The sequence below is a fragment of the Symphalangus syndactylus genome, chromosome 7, assembly GCF_028878055.3.
Source record: "Symphalangus syndactylus isolate Jambi chromosome 7, NHGRI_mSymSyn1-v2.1_pri, whole genome shotgun sequence".
Lineage (NCBI taxonomy): Eukaryota > Metazoa > Chordata > Mammalia > Primates > Hylobatidae > Symphalangus > Symphalangus syndactylus.
The window spans coordinates 131,275,320-131,290,528 of record NC_072429.2 but is presented as its reverse complement, the minus strand read 5'-3'; the positions used below and the strand labels follow the sequence as shown (position 1 = coordinate 131,290,528).

At 44.8% G+C, this 15,209-nt stretch overlaps 1 protein-coding gene across 5 annotated transcripts in view; it reads left to right on the top strand.

Annotated features, from left to right (window-relative positions):
* Nucleotides 1-15,209, top strand: part of KCNQ3 (potassium voltage-gated channel subfamily Q member 3) — a 349,316-nt gene that overhangs the window by 132,522 nt on the left and 201,585 nt on the right. The window lies entirely within an intron of this gene.

Sequence of the window (15,209 nt, the reverse complement as noted above, 5' to 3'; positions counted from 1 at the left end):
AATCAGCCCACACAAGACAATAGAGGGTGATGGCAAAACTACCAGCATCTTCACCTAGAAGGCGTTCCATTCAATGCCGTCAAAACAAGATCAGGGCCCTGGACTGCTGCCCTCCACTTTAGCCTAGTCTGTACCATATTCTCCCTCTCTAGTGTCTCCAGAAGCTTTGCCAGCTTCCCTTCCTCACAAAACAGCCGTTTTGTATTTGGGGCAGCTCTACCATCAGCAAGTCCTCTGAGGAGTGCACACTAGAGGGAACAGCTGTGAGGTGAGACTTCCTGTTCTTCCCTCCCAGACTCTGTCCTGCAGGTTAAACAAGTCTGGTAGGAGACCCTGTGGCTTTGGGGTACCAGTTTACCTTCCAGCCTGGGACTCCTGGGAGATTTGCCCAGGAAAACATGAAGGAGTTTGCTCAGAAGTTCCAGAGTTGAGGCATTAGTTGCAGCTCAAATATAGTAAGCATCTATATTCCCTCATTAGACTTGCAGAAGAGGGCAAAGAAATGGTGAGGCAAGCTTTTAGCTGTGATGGAGAGTGGTGGAGAGGGCTCTAGTATTTCCTTGTTCTGACAGCATCACCTCCCTATCACCAGAGGCTTTTCAGAAGACTGCTGAGTCATCCCGACCTTTGGAAATGCTCCCGCCTCCGCCTCTCTAGGCTCCAGCTCACCTCGAAGAGGCTGGCATTTTCTCAGAGTGAAGTGGCACTTGCATGAGCAGAGGCAGAAGAAATGTTGCCAGAGAAAACCAGTGTGGAAATGCCAATCTGCCTTTTTTGGAACCTGACAGCCCAAGCAGGGTACCCACATGTGGCTTCAAGTTCCAGACCCACTTGTAGAGTAGCCCATATGAGCCCTCTGGGAAGAGAAGACAGGGAAAAGTGATGGTCATGCCCTGACATAGCATCACTGCCATCAGCATCCTCAATCACCATCATTGTCACCATACCATTATTATCACCATCGTCATCATCATCATCTTGTCATCACCATTATGACCATTCCATCATCACCATCACCATCATGATCTTTTCATCATCATCACATCATCATCATTGTCATCATCACCATCCCATCATAATACTCATCACATTATCACCATTCCATCATCATCACCACTATCATCATCATCATCATCATGTTATCAGCATTAAGTCATCATCATCATCACCACCATTCCATCCTCCTCACCATCATCACCACTTCATCATTATCATCAACATTATCAGTCATCATCATCATCTCATCATCATTGTTAATGTAGCTGTAGTCTTCTACATGACATATAAGAACTATTTACTGAGCTCTGTGATAATCATCGTATTCCCCACCACCCTCCAAGATTTGCATTTCAGAGATAGGGGTAATGAGACTGAGAGTGCTTTAAACAATGGGCAGAAAAACATTCCCCAGTTGGAGAGTATCAAGACAGTATTCAAACCAGATGTTGCCTTCCTCCAAAGTATGTGTTCTCACTGTATATGGGATTGTTCTTTCATACTGTTTATTACAACTGTACTCGAGGAATTATTTGTGTGGTGGCTGTCTTCCTGATCTGGTGTTAGTATCATGGTTGAAGCTCATCTTGTTCACTGCATCCCCAGTGCCTCATGCAGGCCTTGCACGGAGTAGGCTCTCACTACCTACTAGTTGCTTGAGTACATTCCTGGACCATCACTCTGCCTCAGTTTTATGTACTCTTTTTAAGGTTCCAAATGTATTTCACCTTCATTGCACTTTTTAAATCCTAAGGCAGATTAAGGAAGGCAGGATGGGTGTGGGTGGTTCCATTTGATAAATGAGAGAAAGTAAGTGATGAATGTAGCTACTCCGTGACTTAACCAGACGACCAATCTTAATTTCTGACCTGTGGATCAATGTTATTCTAAATTTCATCAGGGTCATAAATTCTAGTGTCCTGAGGGCCCCAGAGGAGCAAAGATTCACTTAAAATCCCTCAGCAAATTAGGGCCACCAATCTGTGCCCCTGGATCAGCCCATTACATGGGAGCATGCTCTAGTGAAACTGTACCATTGATCACATGGACCTGAAAGTTGCTGGCAAGGCTGACCTTGAGAGACTGGTCACTCTATCTCAGCTCTTTGTCCTCTCCTTTGGGTTACTTCACATCCTTTGTCTCTTGACACCTTCTCTCCCCCTTCTCCCAAGCTTCTGGAAACTGCTTGTAAGTTTTCCCATGCAAAGGACCCAGCCCCTTCCTCTCTAGGTAACTCCACCAACTGGTTCCTCTCCAGTCTCTGTTACTCCTTCTGCACTGGCCTCGACCTTACCTGTTGCCTTCACGCAACTGTCCCCACCAGCTTTCTATACCCTGAACCTGTAGCCTATGTTGTGATCTCTCCCAGGAATATAAACAAAGCTACTTGCCATATTTTCTTTGCCTAGGCACTGAAGATACAACTTCTGATTCCACCGTGATGAGTGTGTGACTCTGGCCATATTTCTTTACTCCTCCAGGCCTCAGTTTCCTCATCTGCACAGTGGAGATCATAATTACACCACTTCATAGGTTTTTCTTGAGGAGTCAGAGTTAATACATGGCAAGTGCTCAGAACAGTGCTCAACACTTAGAACAAACTCACTAAATGTCTGTCTTATTCAGGTGTAGTAAGTGGAGGCAAGGGGGAAGGAAGGCATGCAGTTTCCTCAAATGGCACCTGGTAGATAGCCTCCCAGTAGACACATGCACAGATTTAGATTTGGCAGTGTCTTTGAATATGATGCATTTATGAAATTACTGGGAAAGATGTTAAGTGTGTAGTAAATGCAAGGGCTGTTTATACATTTATATTAGTAGAGAATAGGGTACTGACCCTGTAATACTCTGTAAGTTTTGGAGATTTCCTTGCAACCTGGATATAATCAGATGAGATCACAGTGTATTATGGGAGAATCGCTTTTCCTCTTTAGATATCTCCCATAATATGCTTGTGCACTTACTCAGATCATGCCTCCAAAGAAGCCTGGATTTCTCACCAAAGGCACCTGCATGCAGAGGCCAATTATTGCCCAGCAACAAGCTCTATTTAAACAGAAAGAACATGTGCCACTTATCTGAATATCTTTCATCTGTTCAGCCACAGTCTTAAAATTGGAAAAAGGAGTAGTAACTTTGCTTCAAATCTCATTTCATTTCCTGTCTTCTTCATTGAGCAGATTTGGCACAGATAATGCCCTTCATTTCAGGGTGGTAACGAAAATATGAAACTGAAGACTGCACGCTATAGAAACTGGGAGAGCCACAAGCAAAGCCACCCAGGACACCAGGTGGAGGTCTGCACAAGCATGCCACCTCCAGCTTGGGAAATCAGGGAGTGAGTATCTCTTGGGTGGTAGGAGTAGCGGGAAAACAAACCTCTCATTGGAAGGTCCCTAAAGAAGCCACCAGCAGCACCTTGATGATGGCCCTCCTTCTGCCTTGCTGAACTGAACATGATGCCTCAGCCCAGATGGCCTTTGATGAGATAGCTGGAGCCTTGGGGTTGACTCCTGTGAGTTTAGCAAGATTCCATGTTCTCCAGCCTCTGTCAGCTTTGGGTACACACGTCAAACTCAATTTTCATAAGCACTTATGGAGGCTTCCTTGGGTATTTCCCCAGCTTGGTGCTTGGGACACAGAAAGATTAGGCCTGGGCGCTGGTTTCAACCTCTTGTGCAAGATATGAACACAGATAAATATAATACAGGCAGTGCCATGTAGACACCATGGGAAGGGTATAAACAAAGATGTGTCTTCCATGTGCCTGGCACAGGGTCTATAACACAGTGTACTCTCAATAAAACTGTAATAAAGAATGAGTAAGTGACATATTGAGTGCATGGATGAAATGGAGTGAGCAAGCAAATCCATTGAACACTGTGATTCACCATGAGGGTAGCAGATGCTTCAAGAATGAAGAGGTGAGCAGTCCCAGCAGTCCTTACACTGTGTTTGGTGTTAGAGCAGGGTTGGATTGAAGCGCTGTGTGCTGTGGATTCAGTGCACTTGGACAGAGGCTTCAGCTTGCAGGAAAGCTCACAATGCCCAGCACATTAGCCCTGAAGAAGTGGCCCTATGCTTTCTTTGACATGCCTGTAAAAACAAAGACCACATGTGTAAGAAAATGTGTTTATAGTGCTGTAGGTGATGGAGGAGAATACAACCCATATCTCATGATGAAGAACTACACATAATCTATGCCCAATTTATTCAGTGATGTTTAGATGTTTATGACTATACATACTTCAGAACTATAGAAACACATTTATTGTAAAATATTATATGTTTGAAACTGTAGTCCAGCAGTTACAAACTCAAATGCTTACAGGAATTAGCAAGTATTTCAAATGAAAGGCATGACTAGGGCAGGACAATAGGAAGTAGTGAGGCTTGCAGGAAACTGGCAAACTCTAGTTTCTCTAAAGAGAGCAACCACTGCTTCTGCTAGCTGATGCTGAGTAGGGATGATAATTTATCAGATCTTATTTTTCACAAGCGGGGGAATCTGGATTTTTACGTTAACTTTCTCCGTTTCTATCACACCTTGTCAACCCAACAAAACACATCCATAGGCCAAATTTTGCCCATGGGCTGCCTGTTGGCCACCTTTCCCTTACTTATTGCCCTTTCTACTCTGGCACCGCACCTGAGAAGGCGAGAATTTGGGAAATTTGATGGTGGTTTGGGTAATGGAAATGGGGATGACACTCCTTAAAAAAAAAAAAAAAAGAAATCAATGGATGGGGACAGAGTTGGATTTCAGGGGGAGGGGGAGGTGAAGGCATGGTGCCTTTTAAAGGAGATATGATAGTGAAAGAAAGAGAGAGGGTCATGGTTTGGGTTTGAGCTAGAGGCAATCAAATGAGTTTAGGGAGTGTTAGAGAGACGGTAAGAGATCATCATCCTCCATCCGAATTTACAGAAAACTGACCATGAGCAACAGTGGACATGAGATTGGGAAGGGGACAGGGCAATGATTGATGGATCAATACCCAGTGGAACTAAGAGGTTACTGCCAAGGACACATGGAGAGAGTTTTGCTCAACAAGCAGAAAGAACACTACTTCAAGCCTGAAAAGAGGAGGAATAGGAAGAAAGAGCTGTGTGGACAAATGGGGATGTTTCTGTGCATGCAAAATTACCCCCTTTGTTAGAGAAAATACAATGACTCATGAGTTATTTTTGCCGGGTAAAAACTGCATGGATGCCTGAGAGTTTTGTATAGGCAGTTATCAGGTTGATTAGAGGTGGATATGCTCCGAATGTCTCTTTTTTCCACAGGCTTCTAAGATTAGAGAGATAGTAAGCTGGTAGCTGACATAGAACCTTAACCTCTTCAAGTTCACCAGTGATTAGATAGGTTTATGACAGAGAAACCAGGTCTGGATTAAGCCCACAGTGGAGTGGAGAATCGTGCATGTTTTCATTATTTCTTTGTTTATTCAATTATTCACTTATTTTTCACTGATTCATTCATTCGTTCAGTTATCAAATTGCACTGCTAGGAACCAAGGGACAAGAAGGCACTCACAGATGGAAGGGCCGTAAGACCTACATGTATATGATTGTGATGCAAGGTGGAATGTCCATGGGTGTGGCAGGAGTGAGCAAGATGAAGAGTTCAGAAATGAAGAGAAGGCCCAGAAAGAGGGGACATTTGACTGGAACCTTTTGAGACGGAGAGAATGTGCCTTCAGCTGCATGGATGAAACTGCTTATTTAACTTTAAGGTTGAAACGGATTGAACATGACCACTCTCCGATAGATACCTCTTCCACTGAGGTTTGTGAATGACTCCTGCCTGTGGGGTAGTCACCCAGTAATGCTGAACTCAAGAGGAGACCTCTTCCTCAGTGTTTGACGCTTTGGCTTCTGGCTGGCATAGTTTTCTGTTCCTCTCTTTGCTCCTGTTAAACCAGAACTGTCCAGTAGAACTTTCTTTGATGATGGAAATACTCCATATCTCTACTATCCAATATTGTAGCCACTAACCACATGTGACTATTGAGTGCTTGAAATGTCTTTACTGTGACTGAGGAAGCAAACTTTAAACGTGATTTAGCTGCAATTCATTTGAATTTAGATGAATGATCACATGTAGCTAGTGACAACTATATCAGAGAATTCCTTGAGGGATCCAGCTCAGTTCCTAGCTCTCAGTATGTGCTCAATACAGGTGCAATGAAGGAAACTACTTTTTACTACTTAAAATCTAGGCTGCTCTTTAAGAAGAGTGAATTTCTTTTTTTATTGTATTTTACTTTAAGTTCTGGGATACAGGTGCAGAACGTCCAGGTTTGTTACATAGGTATACATGCGTCTTGGTGGTTTTCTGTACCTATCAACCTGTCATCTAGGTGTTAAGCCCCACTTGCATTAGCTATTTGTACTAACACATCCTCCCCTTGCCTCCACCCCCCACCACTCCCCAATAGGCCCTGGTGTGTGATATTCCCCTCCCTGTGTCCATGTGTTCTCATTGTTCAACTCCCACTTATGAGTGAGAACATGTGGTGTTTGGTTTTCTGTTCTTGTGTTAGTTTGCTGAGAATGATGGCTTCCAGCTTCATCCATGTCCCTGCAAAGGAAATGAACTCATTCTTTTTTATGGCTGCATATTATTCCATGGTGTATATGTGCCACATTTTCTTTATCCATTCTATTATTGATGGGCATTTGGGTTGGTTCCAAGTCTTTGCTATTGTAAATAGTCCTGCAATAAACATGTGTGCATGCATCCTTATAGCAGAATGATTTATAATCCTTTGGGCATACAACCAGTAATGGGATGGCTGGGTCAAATAGTATTTCTGGTTCTAGATCCTTGAGGAATCGCCACACTGTCTTCCACAATGGTTGAACTAATTTACACTCCTACCAACAGTGTAAAAGCATTCCTATTTCTCCGCAGCCTTGCCAGCATCTGTTGTTTCCTGACTTTTTAATAATTGCCATTCTAACTGACGTGAGATGGTATCTCATTGTGGTTTTGGTTTGCATTTCTCTAATGACCAGTGATGACTTCAGCTGCATGGATGAAACTCCTTATCTAACTTTTTGATGAGCTTTTTTGTTTGTTTGTTTGTTGCCCACACTCAGAAGAGTAAATTTCTTTACAGACAAGGCCTTTGTGTTGCTGGATGTCCTCATAGGTTTGGGTTTATATGTCTTCCATCTCTATTCCCAGGGTCTGGGTGTTGCCAGGATTCCAGGCTTTGGGGAACAGGGGAAGCTAATCTTTCTAATACTGTCAGAAAAATGTGGACTTCATAGTGATGGCAAAGCACTGGGAGGCATAAACAGAGTGGAGGCAGGATACAGGGGCTATTTGCTTGTCATATAAGCCCTCTCCAGGCTGGCGTGCAGTGGTGCCATCTCGGCTCGCTCCAACCTCTGCCTCCTTGGTTCAAGCAATACTTGTGCCTCAGCTGGGATTACAGGCATCTGCCACCATGCCCAGCTAATTTTTAAAATATTTTTAGTAGAGATGGGGTTTCACCCCTGCCCCATCTTAAGGATCCAAACTCATAAAATGTTTAGTGTGAGTGCATTTTTTTTTTTTTTTTTTAAGAAACCAGTGAAGAAGCTGACCATGGTACCTGGTGGTAAAGAGCAAAACAAAGACTCCACCCAGAAGGAAGTCTTGGGGATACAGGGGTGTCTGAGCGAACTCATTGCATTCCTAGGCATTTGGAATTGGCAGAGGACAAACCTGTATAATTTAGATTTTTGAAGGGTGAGGGGTCCTCTGGATTGCTCAGTTCGAGTTGGTGGAATGAATGAATAAATGAGTAATGGATTAATGAACAGAAGAAGTTAAAAATGATATACAACATAGATTCTTATTTTTAACAAAACTCATTACTTCTTATCTGGAAGGGCCCTACTCCTGGCTCTGTTCCAGCCCCCACTTTGTTCAGAGGAGGTGCCTCAGGCCTAGAGAGGGGAATAGACTGACCTGAGGCCACACAGCTGCCTGATTAATGGTAGAACAAGAGCTGGAGCCCAGGACCCTCAATTCCAATTCCCATGCCATCTTATCCCAAGAACTTTTGTAATGCGGGAAGAGGAAGTTTTCAGTATGCATGCAACTTCTTTAATGGTTTTGCCCTGTGGTCTCTCTTCATTCTCAACACTGGCTTCTCCTGAGGTTTCATGAGACCAAGCTAGCTAACCACCCTGTCCCCCTGACCCACGTTATACAAGCCCCATTAAGAGAAGGCTCATTGAGGAGGTGATGGAGGTCTTGGAGTTCACATATCCACGAGGTCTCAACATCCCTTCTTTCTGAACCATTGCTTACTGGGAAGACCAGTTTCCTGCCTGACTATTTTCTGCCAGAAGCAGCTCAATTTTTTCTGTGTCAACATTCCCTCAGCAAGAAAGAGCATTTGCTAACAAACAACCGGTGTGTTCCTGAGAGCACAGATGGGAATTCTGGACTGGCGGGCGCCATTTGAGGGTGATGCTACTAACTGTTCTCACACCCTCGGCTTCCCTCTGAACACCACTGTCAAACCACCAGCTTCCAAAGAGCCATGATCAAAACAACAGTGATGATATTGAAATGAACAGCACATATGTGTCAGGCACTCTTCTAAGTGCTATCATATAGTAATAATTACTTATCCTGTGACCCTCTGAGGTCAGTACCACAATCACCCCCATTTTATTATCCCTCAAAGAGGACATGGAGCTTATCCAAGCTCACACAGGTAGGAAATGGCAAAGCTGGGATTTAAATCCCAATGGTTAGACTCCTGGGTCTGGGATCCCAGCCACTCCTCTGTGCAGGAGGATCACTGGGAAGTCAGACCTGGGTGTTTAATTTCAGTTCTGCCTTTACACACTAATGTGTGACCTTGGGCCATGCCTAAGCCTCCTCACCCCCAAGGTTCTCCTAGGCATGCTAATACTCTCACAGGGTCATTGTGAAAATTAAAATGGGTGATATCTACAGAGTGCTCTCCAGTATACTCTGCCCAGCACACCGAAGGCACTCAATAAATCCGAAAAGAAAGGAAATTATAGAAGCCATTAGTTTCTCCAAATCTTCGACCATCTGAGATTTGCCCCTAAATTTTCCCTCTTACCCAGCCCATCCCTATGTATCCCCAAGATGGTTCCTATCTTTGCTATATTGAATTGATTTGGAAAAATATTTGGATGATAAGAATATCATGTGCATTTATGATGTTCCTCTCTTGGCAAGTGGTTTGCAAAGCTCATTTCTATACTGCCAGACTTCAAAGTTCAGTCTTATGGCACAGAATCAACCCACAGAAGGTTTTTGGGGCAATATGCGTTGAGTATTTATTACATGCCAGGCATCGGCCTAGGCATGTTGATTTTTATCCTCACGTTGAGGGAAAATGCATTTTCCTGTAGCAATGGTGTGTGCAAGGTGATTTCCAAACTGCAAGGTCAGCAGATGTGGGGGGTCTGAGGAGTCTTTTATACCTGTGAATGCCATGTCTGTATGAGTCCCAAACAGTTAATCAACGTGTGACCTGTTGCTACCAGTCCTTCTTCATTCATATATTCATATGGTGGGTGCTGACTCTAAAGTTTTGTTTGTTTGTTTGTTTGTTTTTGACAGGGTCTTGCTCTGTCGCCCAGGCTGGAGTACAGTGATACGATCACAATCATGGCTTATTGCAACCTCGACCTCCTGGGCTCAAGCAATTCTCCCGCCTCAGCCCCCTGAGTAGCTGGGACCACAGGCACACATCACCATGCCTGGCTAACTTTTAAAATTTTTATAGAGAATGGGTTTATTGCTCTCACTTTATTGCTCATGCTGGTCTCAAACTTCTGGGCTTAAGCAATGCGATCTTCCTGCCTTGGACTCCCAAAGTGCTGGGATTGCAGGCATGAGCCGCCATGCTCAGCCTTACAGTTCTTGACTTGAGAAACCATTATATCCCAGGATGTTCCATGGACAGGTTTCTGTGGCATCCACTCTTCTGGAATTATACGTAAGTGTCATGGCCAACTTTAGGCAATGAGGGACCTTTATACAAATTAGACATATGTGGCACCCAACACTTTTAGAAGGAAAAATGCACAAAGGACTTCCTCTCTGGGCAGGCCTGTTACCAAAATGGACATCTTCCTCCTGGCTTTCCTCTCTAGGACTCAAGGCTTCTGAATGGAATGTGGGCTGGATTCTAGATTCCTGTAGAGGCCCATTGGCCAGGTACCCTTATGCAGTGCACGACCTGAATAATCCTATAAGAGGGCCTGTGAATTATTGCCTGTGCCTATGATCATTTTACAGTGAGGGAGCTGTGTGTTGTGTTGGATGTCTCTGATCCAAAAAGGATTTAATAGGCACTGGGGCATTATAAGATGATGGGTGCCCAACATAGAGAATAATTATGAGGAGGGAGAGGGAGTGAGCACTATAAACTACTTCTGGGAAGAATTATACGACACTGCAAGGGGCAGGGGGACTTGGCTAGACAGAGAGGAGGTGGTTGGTGCAATGTTTAGACACGTGGATCCCAAAGGCAGGCTTCCTGGCTTCAGATCCCCATTATTCATCTTATGGGCCTTATAACACCGCTGTGCCTTTTTCTGTTTATGGTCACCTACTCTTTGTCTGGAGCTCCATGAATATTATCCTCCAACCCTGCCTCCCCCATCATGCAGGTGCTTTCTACAGAAGAGGACACAGAAACCCTAAGAGAGTAGGTCACTACAGTAGGCCTTGTGTTTGGATGTGGGATAGAGCCACCATTTGAAAGTGGATCTCTGACTTGGAAGGTGTTAGGTGGTGTGTGGCCCACTGACCCAGGAGGGTTCCACAGATGTGGAGGTGGAGGCACAGCTGCGGGCCATGCCGATGGTGCAGGGGAGGTCCCTGTGACTTGCCTCTGGAAACCGTGCTGGCACTGGTTGGGGTAGGTCCCAAAGTGCCCAGCCCTAGACCCTGCCCTATGAGAATGCACAGTCAGGTGGGAGAGGCAAGAAAACAGGACGGCAGCTCAGGGTGTGGGACTGTGATGGTGAGAACACAGATTACTTTCCCACTGCTGCTGAAGCCAGCTCAGCTCCCTTCTACACTTGAGTTCTGCTGGAGAAGGATCCTCTTCTCTACAAACTAGTCTCTTGGAGCCGCAGAGGGAAGGAAGACAAGGCTCCAGCACAAGGGCCTCCTGGTGTTTATCATGTTAGACATCACAGGGAGGTGCAGGAGTCCTTCAGGTGAGTAAATGGAACCACTAGTGGAGAGGAGGAGAAAGGAACCTACAAAAAGAGGTGACACAAAACAACGAGGAAGTAGATTCTTTTCCCCAACTTTGCTTCTTCTACCTCTTCCCCCGACAGCACACCCCATAGCCTGATACAAGCTTTTCTGAAAATCACTAACTCTTGGATCGTTTCGCAAAAATCTTGGATGGTTTCTCTGATTTTGAATTTGGATTCTCTTTTGAAATTGCCTTTTTTCAGTTGTAAGGAATGAAAGCTTCGAATGAAAATAAAGGAGACCTGACATCCCCAAACTTTGCTGGGCTCTGTCAGCCTGTACCATCACCCTCTAATTCCTCTGTCAGACCAAGAACCCCCAGGGCCAGTAACTAGGAGGTTATCACACTCTTTGGCCTGTCGCAAGCACCTAGTGAATACTTATTACAAAGTGAGGGGGTAGAGTTGCAGAGTAGAGAGTGAGACTGGAGAGAAGTTGGCGACCATCATGGAAAGCCTTGGGTGCAAGATAATGGGCAGTCATTGAAAAATGTCTAAGATGCGCTAGGTGTGGTGGCTCACGCCTGTAATCCTAGCACTTTGGGAGGCTGAGGCAGGTGGATCATGATGACAAGAAATCGAGACCAGCCTGGCCACTGTGGTGAAACCCCATCTCTACTAAAAATACAAAAATTAGCTGGGCATGGTGGCATGCACCTGTAGTCCTAGCTACTTGGGAGACTGAGGCAGGAGAATCACTTGAACCCAGGAGGCGGAGGTTGCAGTGAGCTGAGATCACGCCACTGCACTCCAGCCTGGCAACACAGCGAGATGCCATCAAAAAAAGAAGAAAACAGAAAGGAAAAGAAAAGAAAAGAAAAGGAAAGAAAAGAGAAAAAGGAAGGAAGGAAGGAAGGAAGGAAGGAAGGAAGGAAGGAAGGAAGGAAGGAAGGAAGGAAGGAAGGAAAATGTCTAAGATGACTTGGTTTTAGATTTTTGATTTTAGAAAGACCATTTTGGCTGAAAGAGGGGGAATAAAATAAATGGGACAGATAGAAGTCAGAAGTGTGGGGGCTGTTGTATGACCCAAGTCAGAAAGGATGGAGTCTGAAGTCAGGCAGTGGGATTGAAGAGGAGGGGCCATTAAATAGCCTCAGTGTCCAGGGAAGAGGGTCTTGTCTGGGCTGAAGATCAAGGAGGGAAATTTCCCTACAAGAAACGCTCTTGAATGTATTAATGAGTTTTGGGTGTCACCTGCCTCCTTGCCCGAATCAGTTATCTCTGAGGTATTCTCATCTATAAGCATTATGATATGAGCCCCCAGGTGGGGATGGCATGGGAGATAAGCACTCAAATCCCACTGTAGGGAGATCATTTAGGTACAGTCCTTTTAGAAAGCAACTGAAAATAGGTATAAAAAGCCATAGAAAGGTTGTCTTCTTTGCCAGTTATTTGTATTTCTGAGGAACTTACTTAAGGAAAGAATTTGAGGTTAGACAAATAAGTTAACTGTGACATTTTTGTTTTTTCTATTTTTGTTTTTTGAGACAGAGTCTTCCTTGGTCCAGATGATTCTCCTGCCTCAGCCCCCTGAGTAGCTGGGATTACAGATGTGTGCCACCACACCTGGCTAATTTTTGTATTTTTAGTAGAGACAAGGTTTCACCATGTTGGTCAGGCTGGTCTTGAACTCCTGACCTCAAGTTCTGCCTGCCTCTGCCTCCCAAAGTGCTGAGATTACAGGTGTGAGTCACCACACCTGGCCACAACTTTGACATTTTTCTGATAGTAAGAAAATTGGAAGCAACCTAAATGCCCAACAATATGGGAAGATTTAAATCAACTACACCTGTCTCTGCCACTGTATCACAGAGGCCTTGATGACTTCCAAGGTGGTACATGTCCTGGATGGAATATTATGTAGTCCTGTTAAAACTTGTTTCATGGCTGGGTCTGGTGGCTCACATGCTTTGGGAGGCTGAGGCGGGTGGGTCACTTGAGGTCAAGAGTTCGAGACCAGCCTGGCCAACATGGTGAAACCCTGTCTCTACTAAAGTACAGAAATTAGCTGGGCATGGTGGTGTGCACCTGTAATCCCAGCTACTCCAAAGCCTGAGGCAGGGGAATCACTTGAACCCGGGAACCAGAGGCTGCAGTGAGCCGAAATCACACCACTGCACTCCAGCCTTGGCGACAGAGCAAGACTCAGTCTCACAAAAAAAAAAAAAAACTTGTTTCATAAAGAGTTCACAGTAACATAAGACAAAGTTTACGTTACTACATTTAGGCAAAAAAAAAAGAAAATCCAGGTGCACAGGAGAATATGTAGTATCATGCAACCACCCCAAATATACAAAATCCATAGGTCAAAAAATTATAAAATACTAAAAATGGTTGGTTTTGAGTGATGGGACTTTGAGTAATACATCAATTTTTCTTTCTTCTTTGTATTTCTGTTTTCCACGTTATAGTGAGAAGGTATTATGTTTATAAAGGGAAATCAGCTTGCTTAAAATGCTGACTCCCAGCTTTCCTAAGACCCTTTCCCCTGAGTTTGCATTTATGTGGGACAGCATCTTACTAATGCAATATTTATAAGTCCAGGAAGTATGGAAATGTTTTAAATATTTTAACCTAGCCTCATTTTCTCTCTTGTTTTCTCTTCGCTTGCTCTCTCTCTCTGAACTTTCTTACCACTGAAGTCATGACACTCGTACCTGCAGGACTTAGAGGGGTTGGTAAGGCTTGCTCTGCTTTAGGCCATGAGGAATTGTCCAGGCTTTATCTTGAAGGGCACAGAAGCTTCCTTACAAAGTGCACATACCCAGAAGGATAGCACTGAGGATGAATGCCAGTAGAACCGTGTCTACTAAGGAGGATGCCCCTCTCTTCCTTTGTTCATCTTCCATCCATCCATCCATCCATCCATCCATCCATCCATCCATCCATCCAATCCATTCATCCATCCTCTCACTATGAACAAGTGCTGTGGATTCAAAGATGAACCATGGGTCCTTCCCAGCACTGAAGGTGCTCACAGTTACAGGAGCAAACCCACAAACACATCATGATGGCACAGCAATGCAATGAAGAGAGGTGAGTGCAGCAGGAAGGAAAGTTCTGCACCAGGGAGGTGTCCAGCTAGGCTGAGGGGGCAGGCTCCAGAAAGGATTCTTAGAACAGTCGTGGTAAGTTGGGCCAGACAAGAAAGAGGAAGGGAATTCCAGGTGGAGGGCATATCTTGAGCAAAGCTTTGCTAGCCAGAAACAAGACAGCTCAATTGGCTTGACATTATGGGAACATAATTGGGGTATTGTGTTGGGGGGAAACACAAGGACAGAGAAGGATTTGAGAACCAGTTAGAAAAGTGTGGCCAGGAGTGAAGAAAACTGAGAATAGGGGAACCCACTGTTAGGTCACCAACTTCCCACACCTGAAAGACTATCATATGGCAAAGGAATTGATTCATCATCTCTGTGTGTTCCTGGCAGATAGAACTAGTGCTCAGGGGTAGAGCTGGCACAGTTTGCATGTCAGAACTGTCCTACTGTGCAGCGGGTGCCTTCTGCAGGAGAAGAATGCCTAATGCATTTCTGGCCAGCCTCTGATGGGAGCATGGCTTATCTGGGTGCCTCTGGCTCAAAGTCTCTTATGTGTTTCTCCCAAGCAATTTCTGGGGCTGTAGTCTCATCTGAGAGCTAGAGTGGGGAGGAATGGTCTGTTTCCAGGATCACTTGTGGTTTTTAGTAGGCTCTGGTCCCTCCCCACAGGCACCTCTCCATGGACTGCCTCATGACATGGCTGCTGGCTTCCCTGCTGGCTAGTAATCCAAGCAAGAGTGAGAAAGGGCATGCAAGGAGGCCCCAAAGAAGGACATCAAAGTCTTTTTATATCCTAATAAGAAGTGACATCCCATCACTCTGTCCTACTCCATGCATTAGAAGCAAGTCACTAAATCCAGACCACATTCAAGGGGAGGGGATTACACAAGGGTGTGACTATCAGGAGTCAGGCATGAT